Source organism: Oncorhynchus gorbuscha, unplaced genomic scaffold (assembly GCF_021184085.1).
Source record: "Oncorhynchus gorbuscha isolate QuinsamMale2020 ecotype Even-year unplaced genomic scaffold, OgorEven_v1.0 Un_scaffold_2242, whole genome shotgun sequence".
Lineage (NCBI taxonomy): Eukaryota > Metazoa > Chordata > Actinopteri > Salmoniformes > Salmonidae > Oncorhynchus > Oncorhynchus gorbuscha.
The window spans coordinates 67,640-86,653 of NW_025746806.1; the positions used below are offsets into that span (position 1 = coordinate 67,640).

General features: G+C 43.3%; 11 non-coding genes across 11 annotated transcripts; all 11 read left to right on the plus strand.

Moving 5' to 3' along the window:
* The first annotated feature begins 1,216 nt into the window (after positions 1–1,216).
* Positions 1,217–1,290, plus strand: trnai-aau. Its single transcript has one exon. It is a non-coding gene; the product is annotated as a tRNA-Ile (tRNA).
* Positions 1,291–2,112: 822 nt separating this feature from the next.
* Positions 2,113–2,186, plus strand: trnai-aau. Its single transcript has one exon. It is a non-coding gene; the product is annotated as a tRNA-Ile (tRNA).
* Positions 2,187–3,181: 995 nt separating this feature from the next.
* On the plus strand, positions 3,182–3,255 carry trnai-aau. Its single transcript has one exon. It is a non-coding gene; the product is annotated as a tRNA-Ile (tRNA).
* Positions 3,256–4,524: 1,269 nt separating this feature from the next.
* trnai-aau lies at positions 4,525–4,598 on the plus strand. Its single transcript has one exon. It is a non-coding gene; the product is annotated as a tRNA-Ile (tRNA).
* Positions 4,599–6,155: 1,557 nt separating this feature from the next.
* Positions 6,156–6,229, plus strand: trnai-aau. Its single transcript has one exon. It is a non-coding gene; the product is annotated as a tRNA-Ile (tRNA).
* A 1,460-nt stretch (positions 6,230–7,689) lies between these two features.
* Positions 7,690–7,763, plus strand: trnai-aau. The gene has a single exon. It is a non-coding gene; the product is annotated as a tRNA-Ile (tRNA).
* Positions 7,764–8,726: 963 nt separating this feature from the next.
* Positions 8,727–8,805, plus strand: trnai-aau. Its single transcript has one exon. It is a non-coding gene; the product is annotated as a tRNA-Ile (tRNA).
* Positions 8,806–10,260: 1,455 nt separating this feature from the next.
* trnai-aau lies at positions 10,261–10,334 on the plus strand. Its single transcript has one exon. It is a non-coding gene; the product is annotated as a tRNA-Ile (tRNA).
* Positions 10,335–12,382: 2,048 nt separating this feature from the next.
* On the plus strand, positions 12,383–12,456 carry trnai-aau. Its single transcript has one exon. It is a non-coding gene; the product is annotated as a tRNA-Ile (tRNA).
* A 2,344-nt stretch (positions 12,457–14,800) lies between these two features.
* Positions 14,801–14,875, plus strand: trnai-aau. The gene has a single exon. It is a non-coding gene; the product is annotated as a tRNA-Ile (tRNA).
* A 3,596-nt stretch (positions 14,876–18,471) lies between these two features.
* On the plus strand, positions 18,472–18,545 carry trnai-aau. The gene has a single exon. It is a non-coding gene; the product is annotated as a tRNA-Ile (tRNA).
* The last annotated feature ends 469 nt before the right edge of the window (positions 18,546–19,014 follow it).

Genomic DNA, 19,014 nt, shown 5'->3' on the forward strand with positions numbered 1-19,014 from the left:
CTGTCTTTCTCCACTCCTTACTCTTTTTTCTCTCTCTGTCTTTCTCCACTACTTACTCTGTCTTTCTCCACTCCTTACTCTCTCTCTCTGTCTTTCTCCACTCCTTACTCTCTCTTTATGTCTTTCTCCACTCCTTACTCTCTCTTTCTGTCTTTCTCCACTCCTTACTCTCTTTCTGTCTTTTCTCCACTCCTTACTCTCTCTTTCTCCACTCCTTACTCTCTCTTTCTGTCTTTCTCCACTCCTTACTCTCTTTCTGTCTTTCTCCACTCCTTACTCTCTCTTTCTGTCTTTCTCCACTCCTTACTCTCTCTTTCTGTCTTTCTCCACTCCTTACTTTCTCTTTCTGTCTTTCTCCACTCCTTACTCTCTCTTTCTGTCTTTCTCCACTCCTTACTCTCTCTTTCTGTCTTTCTCCACTCCTTACTCTCTCTTCTGTCTTTCTCCACTCCTTACTCTCTCTTTCTGTCTCACTCTCTCTTCTTTCTCTTTCTCCACTCCTTACTCTTCTTTCTCCACTCCTTACTCTCTCTCTCTGTCTTTCTCCACTCCTTACTCTCTCTTTCTGTCTTTCTCCACTCCTTACTCTCTCTTCTGTCTTTCTCCACTCCTTACTCTCTCTTTCTGTCTTTCTCCACTCCTTACTCTCTCTTTCTGTCTTTCTCCACTCCTTACTCTCTCTTTCTGTCTTTCTCCACTCCTTACTCTCTCTTTCTGTCTTTCTCCACTCCTTACTCTCTCTCTCTGTCTTTCTCCACTCCTTACTCTCTCTTTCTGTCTTTCTCCACTCCTTACTCTGTCTTTCTCCACTCCTTACTCTCTCTCTCTGTCTTTCTCCACTCCTTACTCTCTCTTTCTGTCTTTCTCCACTCCTTACTTCTCTCTCTCTGTCTTTCTCCACTACTTACTCTCTTTCTCCACTCCTTACTCTCTCTTTCTGTCTTTCTCCACTCCTTACTCTCTCTTTCTGTCTTTCTCCACTCCTTACTCTCTCTTTCTGTCTTTCTTCTCTCCTCTCTTTCTCCACTCTTACTCTGTCTTTCTCCACTCCTTACTCTCTCTTTCTGTCTTTCTCCACTCCTTACTCTCTCTTTCTGTCTTTCTCCACTCCTTACTCTCTCTTTCTGTCTTTCTCCACTCCTTACTCTCTCTTTCTGTCTTTCTCCACTCCTTACTCTCTCTTTCTGTCTCTAATCCGTAAAGTGAGCATTATCAAGGCCGGTTAGCTCAGTTGGTTAGAGCGTCGTGCTAATAACGCGAAGGTTGTGGGTTCGATACCCGTACTGGCCAGGATAATTTTTTTTACTTTACTGTGTATGTCTACAGTGTCACATAACTCTATTGATTGGGGTCTACAATGTACATTTTAAATTAGTAGTATAACTCTCTCTCTCTGTCTTTCTCCACTCCTTACTCTTTTTTCTCTCTCTGTCTTTCTCCACTACTTACTCTGTCTTTCTCCACTCCTTACTCTCTCTCTCTGTCTTTCTCCACTCCTTACTCTCTCTTTCTGTCTTTCTCCACTCCTTACTCTCTCTTTCTGTCTTTCTTTCTCCTTACTCTCTCTTTCTGTCTTTCTCCACTCCTTACTCTCTCTTTCTGTCTTTCTCCACTCCTTACTCTCTCTTTCTCTTTCTCCACTCCTTACTCTCTCTTTCTCCACTCCCTCTTTCTCTCTTTCCACTCCTTACTCTCTCTTTCTGTCTTTCTCCACTCCTTACTATCTCTTTCTGTCTTTCTCCACTCCTTACTCTCTCTTTCTGTCTTTCTCCACTCCTTACTCTCTCTCTTTCTCTTTCTGTCTTTCCCACTCCTTACTCTCTCTTTCTGTCTTTCTCCACTCCTTACTCTCTCTCTCTCTGTCTTTCTCCACTCCTTACTCTCTCTTTCCTCACTTTCTTACTCTCTGTTTCTCCACTCCTTACTCTCTGTCTTTCTCCACTCCTTACTCTCTCTTTCTGTCTTTCTCCACTCCTTACTCTCTCTTTATGTCTTTCTCCACTCCTTACTCTCTCTCTTTCTGTCTTTCTCCACTCCTTACTCTCTCTTTCTGTCTTTCTCCACTCCTTACTCTCTCTTTCTGTCTGTAATCCGTAAAGTGAGCATTATCAAGGCCGGTTAGCTCAGTTGGTTAGAGCGTCGTGCTAATAACGCGAAGGTCGCGGGTTCGATACCCGTACTGGCCAGGAGAATTTGTTTTTACTTTACTGTGTATGTCTAGAGTGTCACATAACTCTATTGATTGGGGTCTACAATGTACATTTTAAATTAGTAGTATAACTCTCTCTCTCTGTCTTTCTCCACTCCTTACTCTGTTTTTCTCTCTCTGTCTTTCTCCACTACTTACTCTGTCTTTCTCCACTCCTTACTCTCTCTCTCTGTCTTTCTCCACTCCTTACTCTCTCTTTCTGTCTTTCTCCACTCCTTACTCTTTCTGTCTTTTTCTGTCTTTCTCCACTCCTTACTCTCTCTTTCTGTCTTTCTCCACTCCTTACTCTCTCTTTCTGTCTTTCTCCACTCCTTACTCTCTTTCTGTCTCCACTCCACTCCTCTTTCTCTCTTTCTGTCTTTCTCCACTCCTTACTCTCTCTCTGTCTTTCTCCACTCCTTACTCTCTCTTTCTGTCTTTCTCCACTCCTTACTCTCTCTTCTGTGTCTTTCTCCACTCTTTCTGTCTTTCTCCACTACTCTCTCTCTCTGTCTTTCTCCCTTACTCTGTCTTACTCTCTCTTTCTGTCTTTCTCCACTCCTTACTCTCTCTTTCTGTCTTTCTCCACTCCTTACTCTCTCTTTCTGTCTTTCTCCACTCCTTACTCTCTCTTTCTGTCTTTCTCCACTCCTTACTCTCTCTTTCTGTCTTTCTCCACTCCTTACTCTCTCTCTCTGTCTTTCCATAAAATTACTCTGTCTTAACTCCTCTCTTACTCTGTCTTTCTCCACTCCTTACTCTCTCTCTTTCTGTTTCTCCACTCCTTCTCTCTCTCTTTCTCCACTCCTTACTCTCTCTTTCTGTCTTTCTCCACTCCTTACTATCTCTTTCTGTCTTTCTCCACTCCTTACTCTCTCTTTCTGTCTTTCTCCACTCCTTACTCTCTCTCTGTCTTTCTCCACTCCTTACTCTCGCTTTCTCCACTCTTTACTCTCTCTTTCTGTCTGTAATCCGTAAAGTTAGCATTATCAAGGCTGGTTAGCTCAGTTGGTTAGAGCGTCGTGCTAATAACGCGAAGGTCGTGGGTTCGATACCCGTACTGTCCAGGGGAATTTGTTTTTACTTTACTGTGTATGTCTACAGTGTCACATAACTCTATTGATTGGGGTCTACAATGTACATTTTAAATTACTAGTATAACTCTCTCTCTCTGTCTTTCTCCACTCCTTACTCTTTTTTTCTCTCTCTGTCTTTCTCCACTACTTACTCTGTCTTTCTCCACTCCTTACTCTCTCTCTCTCTGTCTTTCTCCACTCCTTACTCTCTCTTTCTGTCTTTCTCCACTCCTTACTCTCTCTTTCTGTCTTTCTCCTTACTCCTTACTCTCTCTTTCTGTCTTTCTCCACTCCTTACTCTCTCTTTCTGTCTTTCTCCACTCCTTACTCTCTCTTTCTCCACTCTTACTCTCTCTTTCTCCACTCCTTACTCTCTCTTTCTCCACTCCTTACTCTCTCTTTCTGTCTTTCTCCACTCCTTACTCTCTCTTTCTGTCTTTCTCCACTCCTTACTCTCTCTTTCTGTCTTTCTCCACTCCTTACTCTCTCTTCTGTCTTTCTCCACTCCTTACTCTCTCTTTCTGTCTTTCTCCACTCCTTACTCTCTCTTTCTGTCTTTCTCCACTCCTTACTCTCTCTTTCTGTCTTTCTCCACTCCTTACTCTCTCTTTCTGTCTTTCTCCACTCCTTACTCTCTCTTTCTGTCTTTCTCCACTCCTTACTCTCTCTTTCTGTCTTTCTCCACTCCTTACTCTCTCTCTGTCTTTCTCCACTGTCTTTCTTTCCACTCCTTACTCTCTCTTTCTCTCCTTCTGTCTTTCTTCCACTCCTTACTCTCTCTTTCTGTCTTTCTCCACTCCTTACTCTCTCTTTCTGTCTTTCTCCACTCCTTACTCTCTCTTTCTGTCTTTCTCCACTCCTTACTCTCTCTTTCTGTCTTTCTCCACTCCTTACTCTCTCTTTCTGTCTTTCTCCACTCCTTACTCTCTCTTTCTGTCTTTCTCCACTCCTTACTCTCTCTCTCTGTCTTTCTCCACTACTTACTCTGTCTTTCTCCACTCCTTACTCTCTCTCTCTGTCTTTCTCCACTCCTTACTCTCTCTCTCTGTCTTTCTCCACTCCTTACTCTGTTTTCTCTTCTGTCTTTCTCCACTCCTTACTCTCTCTTTCTGTCTTTCTCCACTCCTTACTCTCTCTTTCTGTCTTTCTCCACTCCTTACTCTCTCTTCTGTCTTTCTCCACTCCTTACTCTCTCTTTCTGTCTTTCTCCACTCCTTACTCTCTCTTTCTGTCTGTAATCCGTAAAGTTAGCATTATCAAGGCTGGTTAGCTCAGTTGGTTAGAGCGTCGTGCTAATAACGCGAAGGTCGTGGGTTCGATACCCGTACTGGCCAGGAGAATTTGTTTTTACTTTACTGTGTATGTCTACAGTGTCACATAACTCTATTGATTGGGGTCTACAATGTACATTTTAAATTAGTAGTATAACTCTCTCTCTCTGTCTTTCTCCACTCCTTACTCTTTTTTCTCTCTCTGTCTTTCTCCACTACTTACTCTGTCTTTCTCCACTCCTTACTCTCTCTCTCTGTCTTTCTCCACTCCTTACTCTCTCTTTCTGTCTTTCTCCACTCCTTACTCTCTCTTTCTGTCTTTCTCCACTCCTTACTCTCTCTTTCTGTCTTTCTCCACTCCTTACTCTCTCTTTCTGTCTTTCTCCACTCCTTACTCTCTCTTTCTCCACTCCTTACTCTCTCTTTCTCCACTCCTTACTCTCTCTTTCTCCACTCCTTACTCTCTCTTTCTGTCTTTCTCCACTCCTTACTCTCTCTTTCTGTCTTTCTCCACTCCTTACTCTCTCTTTCTGTCTTTCTCCACTCCTTACTCTCTCTCTCTGTCTTTCTCCACTCCTTACTCTCTCTTTCTGTCTTTCTCCACTCCTTACTCTCTCTTTCTGTCTTTCTCCACTCCTTACTCTCTCTCTCTGTCTTTCTCCACTCCTTACTCTCTCTTTCTGTCTTTCTCCACTCCTTACTCTCTCTTTCTGTCTTTCTCCACTCCTTACTCTCTCTTTCTGTCTTTCTCCACTCCTTACTCTCTCTTTCTGTCTTTCTCCACTCCTTACTCTCTCTTTCTGTCTTTCTCCACTCCTTACTTTCTCCACTCCTTACTCTCTTTCTCACTCCTTACTCTCTCTTTCTGTCTTTCTCCACTCCTTACTCTCTCTTTCTGTCTTTCTCCACTCCTTACTCTCTCTTTCTGTCTTTCTCCACTCCTTACTCTCTCTTTCTGTCTTTCTCCACTCCTTACTCTCTCTCTCTGTCTTTCTCCACTCCTTACTCTCTCTTTCTGTCTTTCTCCACTCCTTACTCTCTCTCTCTGTCTTTTCCACTCCTTACTCTGTCTTACTCTTACTCTCTCTTCTCTGTCTTTCTCCACTCCTTACTCTCTCTCTCTGTCTTTCTCCACTCCTTACTCTGTTTCTCTCTCTCTGTCTTTCTCCACTACTTACTCTTTCTGTCTTTCTCCACTCCTTACTCTCTCTTCTCTGTCTTTCTCCACTCCTTACTCTCTCTTTCTGTCTTTCTCCACTCCTTACTCTCTCTCTCTGTCTTTCTCCACTCCTTACTCTCTCTTTCTGTCTTTCTCCACTCCTTACTCTCTCTTTCTGTCTTTCTCCACTCCTTACTCTCTCTTTCTGTCTTTCTCCACTCCTTACTCTCTCTTTCTGTCTTTCTCCACTCCTTACTCTCTCTTTCTCCACTCCTTACTCTCTCTTTCTCCACTCCTTACTCTCTCTTTCTGTCTTTCTCCACTCCTTACTCTCTCTTTCTGTCTTTCTCCACTCCTTACTCTCTCTTTCTGTCTTTCTCCACTCCTTACTCTCTCTTTCTGTCTTTCTCCACTCCTTACTCTCTCTTTCTGTCTCTAATCCGTAAAGTGAGCATTATCAAGGCCGGTTAGCTCAGTTGGTTAGAGCGTCGTGCTAATAACGCGAAGGTCGTGGGTTCGATACCCGTACTGGCCAGGATAATTTGTTTTTACTTTACTGTGTATGTCTACAGTGTCACATAACTCTATTGATTGGGGTCTACAATGTACATTTTAAATTAGTAGTATAACTCTCTCTCTCTGTCTTTCTCCACTCCTTACTCTTTTTTTCTCTCTCTGTCTTTCTCCACTACTTACTCTGTCTTTCTCCACTCCTTACTCTCTCTCTCTGTCTTTCTCCACTCCTTACTCTCTCTTTATGTCTTTCTCCACTCCTTACTCTCTCTTTCTGTCTTTCTCCATTACATTTACATTTCATTTCTGTCTTTCTCCACTCTCTTTACTCTCTCTTTCTGTCTTTCTCCACTCCTTACTCTCTCTTTCTGTCTTTCTCCACTCCTTACTCTCTCTTTCTGTCTTTCTCCACTACTTCTCTCTCTCTTTCTCCACTCCTTGCTCTCTCTTTCTCCACTCCTTCTTTCTTTCTCCACTCCTTACTCTCTCTTTCTGTCTTTCTCCACTCCTTACTCTCTCTTTCTGTCTTTCTCCACTCCTTACTCTCTCTTTCTGTCTTTCTCCACTCCTTACTCTCTCTTTCTGTCTTTCTCCACTCCTTACTCTCTCTTTCTGTCTTTCTCCACTCCTTACTCTCTCTTTCTGTCTTTCTCCACTCCTTACTCTCTCTCTCTTTCTCCACTCCTTACTCTCTCTTTCTCTCCTTTCTGTCTTTCTCCACTCCTTACTCTCTCTTTCTGTCTTTCTCCACTCCTTACTCTCTCTTTCTGTCTTTCTCCACTCCTTACTCTCTCTTTCTGTCTTTCTCCACTCCTTACTCTCTCTTTCTGTCTTTCTCCACTCCTTACTCTCTCTCTCTCTTACTCTGTCTTTCTCCACTCCTTACTCTCTCTTTCTGTCTTTCTCCACTCCTTACTCTCTCACTCTGTCTTTCTCCACTCCTTACTCTCTCTTTCTGTCTTTCTCCACTCCTTACTCTCTCTTTCTGTCTTTCTCCACTCCTTACTCTCTCTTTCTGTCTTTCTCCACTCCTTACTCTCTCTCTGTCTTTCTCCACTCCTTACTCTCTCTTTCTGTCTTTCTCCACTCCTTACTCTCTCTTTCTGTCTTTCTCCACTCCTTACTCTCTCTCTTCTGTCTTTCTCCACTCCTTACTCTCTCTCTCTGTCTTTCTCCACTCCTTACTCTCTCTTTCTGTCTTTTCTCCACTCCTTACTCTCTCTTTCTGTCTTTCTCCACTCCTTACTCTCTCTCTCTGTCTTTCTCCACTCCTTACTCTCTCTTTCTCTTTCTCCTTACTCTCTCCACTTTCTCTTTCTCCACTCCTTACTCTCTCTTTCTCCACTCCTTACTCTCTCTTTCTGTCTTCTCCACTCCTTACTCTCTCTTTCTGTCTTTCTCCACTCCTTACTCTCTCTTTCTGTCTTTCTCCACTCCTTACTCTCTCTTTCTGTCTGTAATCCGTAAAGTGAGCATTATCAAGGCCGGTTAGCTCAGTTGGTTAGAGCGTTGTGCTAATAACGCGAAGGTCGCTTGTTCGATACCCGTACTGGCCAGGAGAATTTGTTTTTACTTTACTGTGTATGTCTACAGTGTCACATAACTCTATTGATTGGGGTCTACAATGTACATTTTAAATTAGTAGTATAACTCTCTCTCTCTGTCTTTCTCCACTCCTTACTCTGTTTTTCTCTCTCTGTCTTTCTCCACTACTTACTCTGTCTTTCTCCACTCCTTACTCTCTCTCTCTGTCTTTCTCCACTCCTTACTCTCTCTTTCTGTCTTTCTCCACTCCTTACTCTCTCTTTCTGTCTTTCTCCACTCCTTACTCTCTCTTTCTGTCTTTCTCCACTCCTTACTCTCTCTTTCTGTCTTTCTCCACTCCTTACTCTCTCTTTCTGTCTTCTCTCTCTTTCTCTCTCTACTCTGTCTTTCTCCACTCCTTACTCTCTCTTTCTGTCTTTCTCCACTCCTTACTCTCTCTTTCTGTCTTTCTCCACTCCTTACTCTCTCTTTCTGTCTTTCTCCACTCCTTACTCTCTCTCTCTGTCTTTCTCCACTCCTTACTCTCTCTTTCTGTCTTTCTCCACTCCTTACTCTCTCTTTCTGTCTTTCTCCACTCCTTACTCTCTCTTTCTGTCTTTCTCCACTCCTTACTCTCTCTTTCTGTCTTTCTCCACTCCTTACTCTCTCTTTCTGTCTTTCTCCACTCCTTACTCTGTCTTTCTCCACTCCTTACTCTCTCTTTCTCCACTCCTTACTCTCTCTTTCTCCACTCCTTACTCTCTCTTTCTCCACTCCTTACTCTCTCTTTCTGTCTTTCTCCACTCCTTACTCTCTTTCTGTCTTTCTCCACTCCTTACTCTCTCTTTCTGTCTTTCTCCACTCCTTACTCTCTCTTTCTGTCTTTCTCCACTCCTTACTCTCTCTTTCTGTCTTTCTCCACTCCTTACTCTCTCTTTCTGTCTTTCTCCACTCCTTACTCTCTCTTTCTGTCTTAATCCTAAAGTTGCATTATCTCTCGGTTAGCTCAGTTGGTTAGAGCGTCGTGCTAATAACGCGAAGGTCGTGGGTTCGATACCCGTACTGTCCAGGGAATTTGTTTTTACTTTACTGTGTATGTCTACAGTGTCACATAACTCTATTGATTGGGGTCTACAATGTACATTTTAAATTACTAGTATAACTCTCTCTCTCTGTCTTTCTCCACTCCTTACTCTTTTTCTCTCTCTGTCTTTCTCCACTACTTACTCTGTCTTTCTCCACTCCTTACTCTCTCTCTCTGTCTTTCTCTACTCTTCTCTCTGTCTTTCTCCACTCCTTACTCTCTCTTTCTGTCTTTCTCCTCTCTTTCTCCACTCCTTACTCTCTCTTTCTGTCTTTCTCCACTCCTTACTCTCTCTTTCTGTCTTTCTCCACTCCTTACTCTCTCTCTCTGTCTTTCTCCACTCCTTACTCTCTCTTTCTGTCTTTCTCCACTCCTTACTCTCTCTTTCTGTCTGTAATCCGTAAAGTGAGCATTATCAACGGTTAGCTCAGTTGGTTAGAGCGTCGTGCTAATAACGCGAAGGTCGTGGGTTCGATACCCGTACTGGCCAGGAGAATTTGTTTTTACTTTACTGTGTATGTCTACAGTGTCACATAACTCTATTGATTGGGGTCTACAATGTACATTTTAAATTAGTAGTATAACTCTCTCTCTCTGTCTTTCTCCACTCCTTACTCTGTTTTCTCTCTCTCTGTCTTTCTCCATTACTTACTCTGTCTTTCTCCACTCCTTACTCTCTCTCTCTGTCTTTCTCCACTCCTTACTCTCTCTTTATGTCTTTCTCCACTCCTTACTCTCTCTTTCTGTCTTTCTCCACTCCTTACTCTCTCTTTCTGTCTTTCTCCACTCCTTACTCTCTCTTTCTGTCTTTCTCCACTCCTTACTCTCTCTTTCTCCACTCCTTACTCTCTCTTTCTCCACTCCTTACTCTCTCTTTCTGTCTTTCTCCACTCCTTACTCTCTCTTTCTGTCTTTCTCCACTCCTTACTATCTCTTTCTGTCTTTCTCCACTCCTTACTCTCTCTTTCTGTCTTTCTCCACTCCTTACTCTCTCTTTCTGTCTTTCTCCACTCCTTACTCTCTCTTTCTGTCTTTCTCCACTCCTTACTCTCTCTTTCTGTCTTTCTCCACTCCTTACTCTCTCTTTCTGTCTTTCTCCACTCCTTACTCTCTCTTTCTGTCTTTCTCCACTCCTTACTCTCTCTTTCTGTCTTTCTCCACTCCTTACTCTCTCTTTCTGTCTTTCTCCACTCCTTACTCTCTCTTTCTCCACTCCTTGCTCTCTCTTTCTCCACTCCTTACTCTCTCTTTCTCCACTCCTTACTCTCTCTTTCTGTCTTTCTCCACTCCTTACTATCTCTTTCTGTCTTTCCCCACTCCTTACTCTCTCTTTCTGTCTTTCTCCACTCCTTACTCTCTCTCTGTCTTTCTCCACTCCTTACTCTCGCTTTCTCCACTCTTTACTCTCTCTTTCTGTCTGTAATCCGTAAAGTTAGCATTATCAAGGCCGGTTAGCTCAGTTGGTTAGAGCGTCGTGCTAATAAAGCGAAGGTCGTGGGTTCGATACCCGTACTGTCCAGGGGAATTTGTTTTTACTTTACTGTGTATGTCTACAGTGTCACATAACTCTATTGATTGGGGTCTACAATGTACATTTTAAATTACTAGTATAACTCTCTCTCTCTGTCTTTCTCCACTCCTTACTCTTTTTTTCTCTCTCTGTCTTTCTCCACAACTTACTCTGTCTTTCTCCACTCCTTACTCTCTCTTTATGTCTTTCTCCACTCCTTACTCTCTCTTTCTGTCTTTCTCCACTCCTTACTCTCTCTTTCTGTCTTTCTCCACTCCTTACTCTCTCTTTCTGTCTTTCTCCACTCCTTACTCTCTCTGTTTCTCCACTCCTTACTCTCTCTTTTTCTCTCCTTACTCTCTCTTTCTCCACTCCTTACTCTCTCTTTCTGTCTTTCTCCACTCCTTACTCTTCTTTCTGTCTTTCTCCACTCCTTACTCTCTCTTTCTGTCTTTCTCCACTCCTTACTCTCTCTCTCTGTCTTTCTCCACTCCTTACTCTCTCTTTCTGTCTTTCTCCACTCCTTACTCTCTCTTTCTGTCCTTCTCCACTCATTAATCTTTCTCCCTGTCTTTCTCCACTCCTTACTCTCTCTTTCTGTCTTTCTCCACTCCTTACTCTCTCTTTCTGTCTTTCTCCACTCCTTACTCTCTCTTTCTGTCTTTCTCCACTCCTTACTCTCTCTTTCTGTCTTTCTCCACTCCTTACTCTCTCTTTCCTCACTCCTTACTCTCTCTTTCTCCACTCTTACTCTGTCTTTCTCCACTCCTTACTCTCTCTTTCTGTCTTCTCCACTCCTTACTCTCTCTTTATGTCTTTCTCCACTCCTTACTCTCTCTTTATGTCTTTCTCCACTCCTTACTCTCTCTTTCTGTCTTTCTCCACTCCTTACTCTCTCTTTCTGTCTTTCTCCACTCCTTACTCTCTCTCTCTGTCTTTCTCCACTCCTTACTCTCTCTCTCTCTGTCTTTCTCCACTCCTTACTCTGTCTTTCTCCACTCCTTACTCTCTCTTTCTGTCTTTCTCCACTCCTTACTCTCTTCTCTGTCTTTCTCCACTCCTTACTCTCTCTTTCTGTCTTTCTCCACTCCTTACTTCTCTCTGTCTTTCTCCACTCCTTACTCTCTCTTTCTGTCTTTCTCCACTCCTTACTCTCTCTTTCTGTCTTTCTCCACTCCTTACTCTCTCTCTCTGTCTTTCTCCACTCCTTACTCTCTCTTTCTGTCTTTCTCCACTCCTTACTCTCTCTTTCTGTCTTTCTCCACTCCTTACTCTCTCTTTCTGTCTTTCTCCACTCCTTACTCTCTTTCTGTCTTTCTCCACTCCTTACTCTCTCTTTCTGTCTTTCTCCACTCCTTACTCTCTCTCTCTGTCTTTCTCCACTCCTTACTCTCTCTCTTTCTGTCTTTCTCCACTCTTACTCTCTGTCTTTCTCCACTCTTACTCTCTCTCTCTGTCTTTCTCCACTCCTTACTCTCTCTCTCTGTCTTTCTCCACTCCTTACTCTGTTCTTTCTCTCTCTGTCTTTCTCCACTCTTACTCTGTCTTTCTCCACTCCTTACTCCTCTTACTCTCTCTCTGTCTTTCTCCACTCCTTACTCTCTCTTTCTGTCTTTCTCCACTCCTTACTCTCTCTTCTCTGTCTTTCTCCACTCCTTACTCTCTCTTTCTGTCTTTCTCCACTCCTTACTCTCTCTTTCTGTCTTTCTCCACTCCTTACTCTCTCTTTCTGTCTTTCCCCACTCCTTACTCTCTCTTTCTGTCTTTCTCCACTCCTTACTCTCTCTCTCTGTCTTTCTCCACTCCTTACTCTCTCTTTCTCCACTCCTTGCTCTCTCTTTCTCCACTCCTTACTCTCTCTTTCTCCACTCCTTACTCTCTCTTTCTGTCTTTCTCCACTCCTTACTATCTCTTTCTGTCTTTCCCCACTCCTTACTCTCTCTTTCTGTCTTTCTCCACTCCTTACTCTCTCTCTGTCTTTCTCCACTCCTTACTCTCGCTTTCTCCACTCTTTACTCTCTCTTTCTGTCTGTAATCCGTAAAGTTAGCATTATCAAGGCCGGTTAGCTCAGTTGGTTAGAGCGTTGTGCTAATAACGCGAAGGTCGTGGGTTCGATACCCGTACTGTCCAGGGGAATTTGTTTTTACTTTACTGTGTATGTCTACAGTGTCACATAACTCTATTGATTGGGGTCTACAATGTACATTTTAAATTACTAGTATAACTCTCTCTCTCTGTCTTTCTCCACTCCTTACTCTTTTTTTCTCTCTCTGTCTTTCTCCACTACTTACTCTGTCTTTCTCCACTCCTTACTCTCTCTCTCTGTCTTTCTCCACTCCTTACTCTCTCTTTATGTCTTTCTCCACTCCTTACTCTCTCTTTCTGTCTTTCTCCACTCCTTACTCTCTCTTTCTGTCTTTCTCCACTCCTTACTCTCTCTTTCTGTCTTTCTCCACTCCTTACTCTCTCTTTCTCCACTCCTTACTCTCTCTTTCTCCACTCCTTACTCTCTCTTTCTCCACTCCTTACTCTCTCTTTCTGTCTTTCTCCACTCCTTACTCTCTCTTTCTGTCTTTCTCCACTCCTTACTCCCTCTTTCTGTCTTTCTCCACTCCTTACTCTCTCTCTCTGTCTTTCTCCACTCCTTACTCTCTCTTTCTGTCTTTCTCCACTCCTTACTCTCTCTTTCTGTCCTTCTCCACTCATTAATCTCTCTCCCTGTCTTTCTCCACTCCTTACTCTCTCTTTCTGTCTTTCTCCACTCCTTACTCTCTCTTTCTGTCTTTCTCCACTCCTTACTCTCTCTTTCTGTCTTTCTCCACTCCTTACTCTCTCTTTCTGTCTTTCTCCACTCCTTACTCTCTCTTTCCTCACTCCTTACTCTCTCTTTCTCCACTCCTTACTGTCTTTCTCCACTCCTTACTCTCTCTTTCTGTCTTTCTCCACTCCTTACTCTCTCTTTATGTCTTTCTCCACTCCTTACTCTCTCTTTCTGTCTTTCTCCACTCCTTACTCTCTCTCTCTGTCTTTCTCCACTCCTTACTCTCTCTTTCTGTCTTTCTCCACTCCTTACTCTCTCTTTCTGTCTTTCTCCACTCCTTACTCTCTCTCTCTGTCTTTCTCCACTCCTTACTCTCTCTTTCCTCACTCTTACTCTGTCTTTCTCCACTCATTACTCTTCTTTCTCCACTCCTTACTCTCTCTTTCTGTCTATCTCCACTCCTTACTCTCTCTGTATGTCTTTCTCCACTCCTTACTCTCTCTTTATGTCTTTCTCCACTCCTTACTCTCTCTCTCTGTCTTTCTCCACTCCTTACTCTCTCTTTCTGTCTTTCTCCACTCCTTACTCTCTCTTTCTCCACTCCTTACTCTCTCTTTCTCCACTCCTTACTCTCTCTTTCTCCACTCCTTACTCTCTCTTTCTGTCTTTCTCCACTCCTTACTCTCTCTTTCTGTCTTTCTCCACTCCTTACTCTCTCTTTCTGTCTTTCTCCACTCCTTACTCTCTCTTTCTGTCTTTCTCCACTCCTTACTCTCTCTTTCTGTCTTTCTCCACTCCTTACTCTCTCTTTCTGTCTTTCTCCACTCCTTACTCTCTCTTTCTCCACTCCTTACTCTCTCTTTCTGTCTTTCTCCACTCCTTACTCTCTCTTTCTGTCTTTCTCCACTCCTTACTCTCTCTCTCTGTCTTTCTCCACTCCTTACTCTCTCTTTCTGTCTTTCTCCACTCCTTACTCTCTCTTTCTGTCTTTCTCCACTCCTTACTCTCTCTTTCTGTCTTTCTCCACTCCTTACTCTCTCTTCTCTGTCTTTCTCCACTCCTTACTCTCTCTCTGTCTTTCTCCACTCCTTACTCTCTCTTTCTGTCTTTCTCCACTCCTTACTCTCTCTTTCTGTCTTTCTCCACTCCTTACTCTGTTTTTCTCTCTCTGTCTTTCTCCACTCCTTACTTCTTCTGTCTTTCTCCACTCCTTACTCTCTCTCTCTGTCTTTCTCCACTCCTTACTCTCTCTTTCTGTCTTTCTCCACTCCTTACTCTCTCTCTCTGTCTTTCTCCACTCCTTACTCTCTCTTTATGTCTTTCTCCACTCCTTACTCTCTCTTTCTGTCTTTCTCCACTCCTTACTCTCTCTTTCTGTCTTTCTCCACTCCTTACTCTCTCTTTCTGTCTTTCTCCACTCCTTACTCTCTCTTTCTGTCTTTCTCCACTCCTTACTCTCTTTCTGTCTTTCTCCACTCCTTACTCTCTCTTTCTCCACTCTTACTCTCTCTTTCTCCACTCTTACTCTCTCTTTCTGTCTTTCTCCACTCCTTACTCTCTCTTTCTGTCTTTCTCCACTCCTTACTCTCTCTTTCTGTCTTTCTCCACTCCTTACTCTCTCTTTCTGTCTTTCTCCACTCCTTACTCTCTTTCTGTCTTTCTCACTCTTTACTCTCTCTTTCTGTCTGTAATCCGTAAAGTTAGCATTATCAAGGCCGGTTAGCTCAGTTGGTTAGAGCGTTGTGCTAATAACGCGAAGGTCGTGGGTTCGATACTCCGTACTGGCCAGGATAATTTGTTTTTACTTTACTGTGTATGTCTACAGTGTCACATAACTCTATTGATTGGGGTCTACAATGTACATTTTAAATTAGTAGTATAACTCTCTCTCTCTGTCTTTCTCCACTTTACTCTTTTTTCTCTCTCTGTCTTTCTCCACTACTTACTCTGTCTTTCTCCACTCCTTACTCTCTCTCTCTCTGTCTTTCTCCACTCCTTACTCTCTCTTTATGTCTTTCTCCACTCCTTACTCTCTCTTTCTGTCTTTCTCCACTCCTTACTCTCTCTTTCTGTCTTTCTCCACTCCTTACTCTCTCTTTCTGTCTTTCTCCACTCCTTACTCTCTCTTTCTCTGTCTTTCTCTCCTTACTCTCTCTCTGTCTTTCTCCACTCCTTACTCTCTCTTTCTCTCCTTCTGTCTCTTTCTCCACTCCTTACTCTCTCTTTCTGTCTTTCTCCACTCCTTACTCTCTCTTTCTGTCTTTCTCCACTCCTTACTCTCTCTTTCTGTCTTTCTCCACTCCTTACTCTCTCTCTTTCTGTCTTTCTCCACTCCTTACTCTCTCTTTCTGTCTTTCTCCACTCCTTACTCTCTCTTTCTGTCTTTCTCCACTCATTACTCTCTCTTTCTGTCTTTCTCCACTCCTTACTCTCTCTTTCTGTCTTTCTCCACTCCTTACTCTCTTTCTGTCTTTCTCCACTCCTTACTCTCTCTTTCTGTCTTTCTCCACTCCTTACTCTCTCTTTCTGTCTTTCTCCACTCCTTACTCTCTGTCTTTCTCCACTCTCTTACTTTCTGTCTTTCTCCACTCCTTCTCTCTGTCTTTCTCCACTCCTTACTCTCTCTTTCTGTCTTTCTCCACTCCTTACTCTCTCTTTCTGTCTTTCTCCACTCCTTACTCTCTCTTTCTGTCTTTCTCCACTCCTTACTCTCTCTCTCTGTCTTTCTCCACTCCTTACTCTCTCTTTCTGTCTTTCTCCACTCCTTACTCTCTCTTTCTGTCTTTCTCCACTCCTTACTCTCTCTCTGTCTTTCTCCACTCCTTACTCTCTCTTTCTGTCTTTCTCTCTCTTTCTCCACTCATTACTCTCGCTTTCTCCACTCCTTACTCTCTCTTTCTGTCTATCTCCACTCCTTACTCTCTCTGTATGTCTTTCTCCACTCCTTACTCTCTCTTTATGTCTTTCTCCACTCCTTACTCTCTCTCTCTGTCTTTCTCCACTCCTTACTCTCTCTTTCTGTCTTTCTCCACTCCTTACTCTCTCTTTCTCCACTCCTTACTCTCTCTTTCTCCACTCCTTACTCTCTCTTTCTCCACTCCTTACTCTCTCTTTCTGTCTTTCTCCACTCCTTACTCTCTCTTTCTGTCTTTCTCCACTCCTTACTCTCTCTTTCTGTCTTTCTCCACTCCTTACTCTCTCTTTCTGTCTTTCTCCACTCCTTACTCTCTCTCTCTCTGTCTTTCTCCACTCCTTACTCTCTCTTTCCTCACTCCTTACTCTCTCTTTCTCCACTCCTTACTCTCGCTTTCTCCACTCCTTACTCTCTCTTTCTGTCTATCTCCACTCCTTACTCTCTCTTTATGTCTTTCTCCACTCCTTACTCTCTCTCTCTGTCTTTCTCCACTCCTTACTCTCTCTTTCTGTCTTTCTCCACTCCTTACTCTCTCTTTCTGTCTTTCTCCACTCCTTAGTCTCTCTCTCTGTCTTTCTCCACTCCTTACTCTCTCTCTCTGTCTTTCCCCACTCCTTACTCTCTCTCTCTGTCTTTCTCCACTCCTTACTCTGTTTCTCTCTCTCTGTCTTTCTCCACTCCTTACTCTGTTTCTCTCTCTCTGTCTTTCTCCACTCCTTACTCTCTCTCTCTGTCTTTCTCCACTCCTTACTCTCTCTCTCTGTCTTTCTCCACTACTTACTCTGTCTTTCTCCACTCCTTACTCTCTCTCTCTGTCTTTCCCCACTCCTTACTCTCTCTCTCTGTCTTTCTCCACTCCTTACTCTGTTTTTCTCTCTCTGTCTTTCTCCACTACTTACTCTGTCTTTCTCCACTCCTTACTCTCTCTCTCTGTCTTTCTCCACTCCTTACTCTCTCTTTATGTCTTTCTCCACTCCTTACTCTCTCTCTCTGTCTTTCTCCACTCCTTACTCTCTCTTTATGTCTTTCTCCACTCCTTACTCTCTCTTTCTGTCTTTCTACACTCCTTACTCTCTCTTTCTGTCTTTCTCCACTCCTTACTCTCTCTTTCTGTCTTTCTCCACTCCTTACTCTCTCTCTCTCTGTCTTTCTCCACTCCTTACTCTCTCTTTCCTCACTCCTTACTCTCTCTTTCTCCACTCCTTACTCTCGCTTTCTTCACTCCTTACTCTCTCTTTCTGTCTATCTCCACTCCTTACTCTCTCTTTATGTCTTTCTCCACTCCTTACTCTCTCTCTCTGTCTTTCTCCACTCCTTACTCTCTCTTTCTGTCTTTCTCCACTCCTTACTCTCTCTTTCTGTCTTTCTCCACTCCTTACTCTCTCTCTCTGTCTTTCTCCACTCCTTACTCTCTCTCTCTGTCTTTCTCCACTCCTTACTCTCTCTCTCTGTCTTTCTCCACTACTTACTCTGTCTTTCTCCACTCCTTACTCTCTCTCTCTGTCTTTCCCCACTCCTTACTCTCTCTCTCTGTCTTTCTCCACTCCTTACTCTGTTTTTCTCTCTCTGTCTTTCTCCACTACTTACTCTGTCTTTCTCCACTCCTTACTCTCTCTTTCTGTCTTTCTCCACTCCTTACTCTCTCTTTCTGTCTTTCTCCACTCCTTACTCTCTCTTTCTCCACTCCTTGCTCTCTCTTTCTCCACTCCTTACTCTCTCTTTCTCCACTCCTTACTCTCTCTTTCTGTCTTTCTCCACTCCTTACTATCTCTTTCTGTCTTTCTCCACTCCTTACTCTCTCTTTCTGTCTTTCTCCACTCCTTACTCTCTCTTTCTGTCTTTCTCCACTCCTTACTCTCTCTTTCTGTCTTTCTCCACTCCTTACTCTCTCTTTCTGTCTTTCCCCACTCCTTACTCTCTCTTTCTGTCTTTCTCCACTCCTTACTCTCTCTTTCTCCACTCCTTACTCTCTCTTTCTGTCTTTCTCCACTCCTTACTATCTCTTTCTGTCTTTCTCCACTCCTTACTCTCTCTTTCTGTCTTTCTCCACTCCTTACTCTCTCTCTGTCTTTCTCCACTCCTTACTCTCTCTTTCTGTCTTTCTCCACTCCTTACTCTCTCTTTCTGTCTTTCTCCACTCCTTACTCTCTCTTTCTGTCTTTCTCCACTCCTTACTCTCTCTTTCTGTCTTTCCCCACTCCTTACTCTCTCTTTCTGTCTTTCTCCACTCCTTACTCTCTCTCTCTGTCTTTCTCCACTCCTTACTCTCTCTTTCCTCACTCCTTACTCTCGCTTTCTCCACTCTTTACTCTCTCTTTCTGTCTATCTCCACTCCTTACTCTCTCTTTATGTCTTTCCCCACTCCTTACTCTCTCTCTCTGTCTTTCTCCACTCCTTACTCCCTCTTTCTGTCTTTCTCCACTCCTTACTCTCTCTTTCTGTCTGTAATCCGTAAAGTGAGCATTATCAAGGCCGGTTAGCTCAGTTGGTTAGAGCGTCGTGCTAATAACGCGAAGGTCGTGGGTTCGATACCCGTACTGGCCAGGGGAATTTGTTTTTACTTTACTGTGTATGTCTACAGTGTCACATAACTCTATTGATTGGGGTCTACAATGTACATTTTAAATTACTAGTATAACTCTCTCTCTCTGTCTTTCTCCACTCCTTACTCTTTTTCTCTCTCTCTGTCTTTCTCCACTACTTACTCTGTCTTTCTCCACTCCTTACTCTCTCTTTATGTCTTTCTCCACTCCTTACTCTCTCTTTCTGTCTTTCTCCACTCCTTACTCTCTCTTTCTGTCTTTCTCCACTCCTTACTCTCTCTTTCTGTCTTTCTCCACTCCTTACTCTCTCTCTCTGTCTTTCTCCACTCCTTACTCTCTCTTTATGTCTTTCTCCACTCCTTACTCTCTCTTTCTGTCTTTCTCCACTCCTTACTCTCTCTTTCTGTCTTTCTCCACTCCTTACTCTCTCTTTCTGTCTTTCTCCACTCCTTACTCTCTCTTTCTCCACT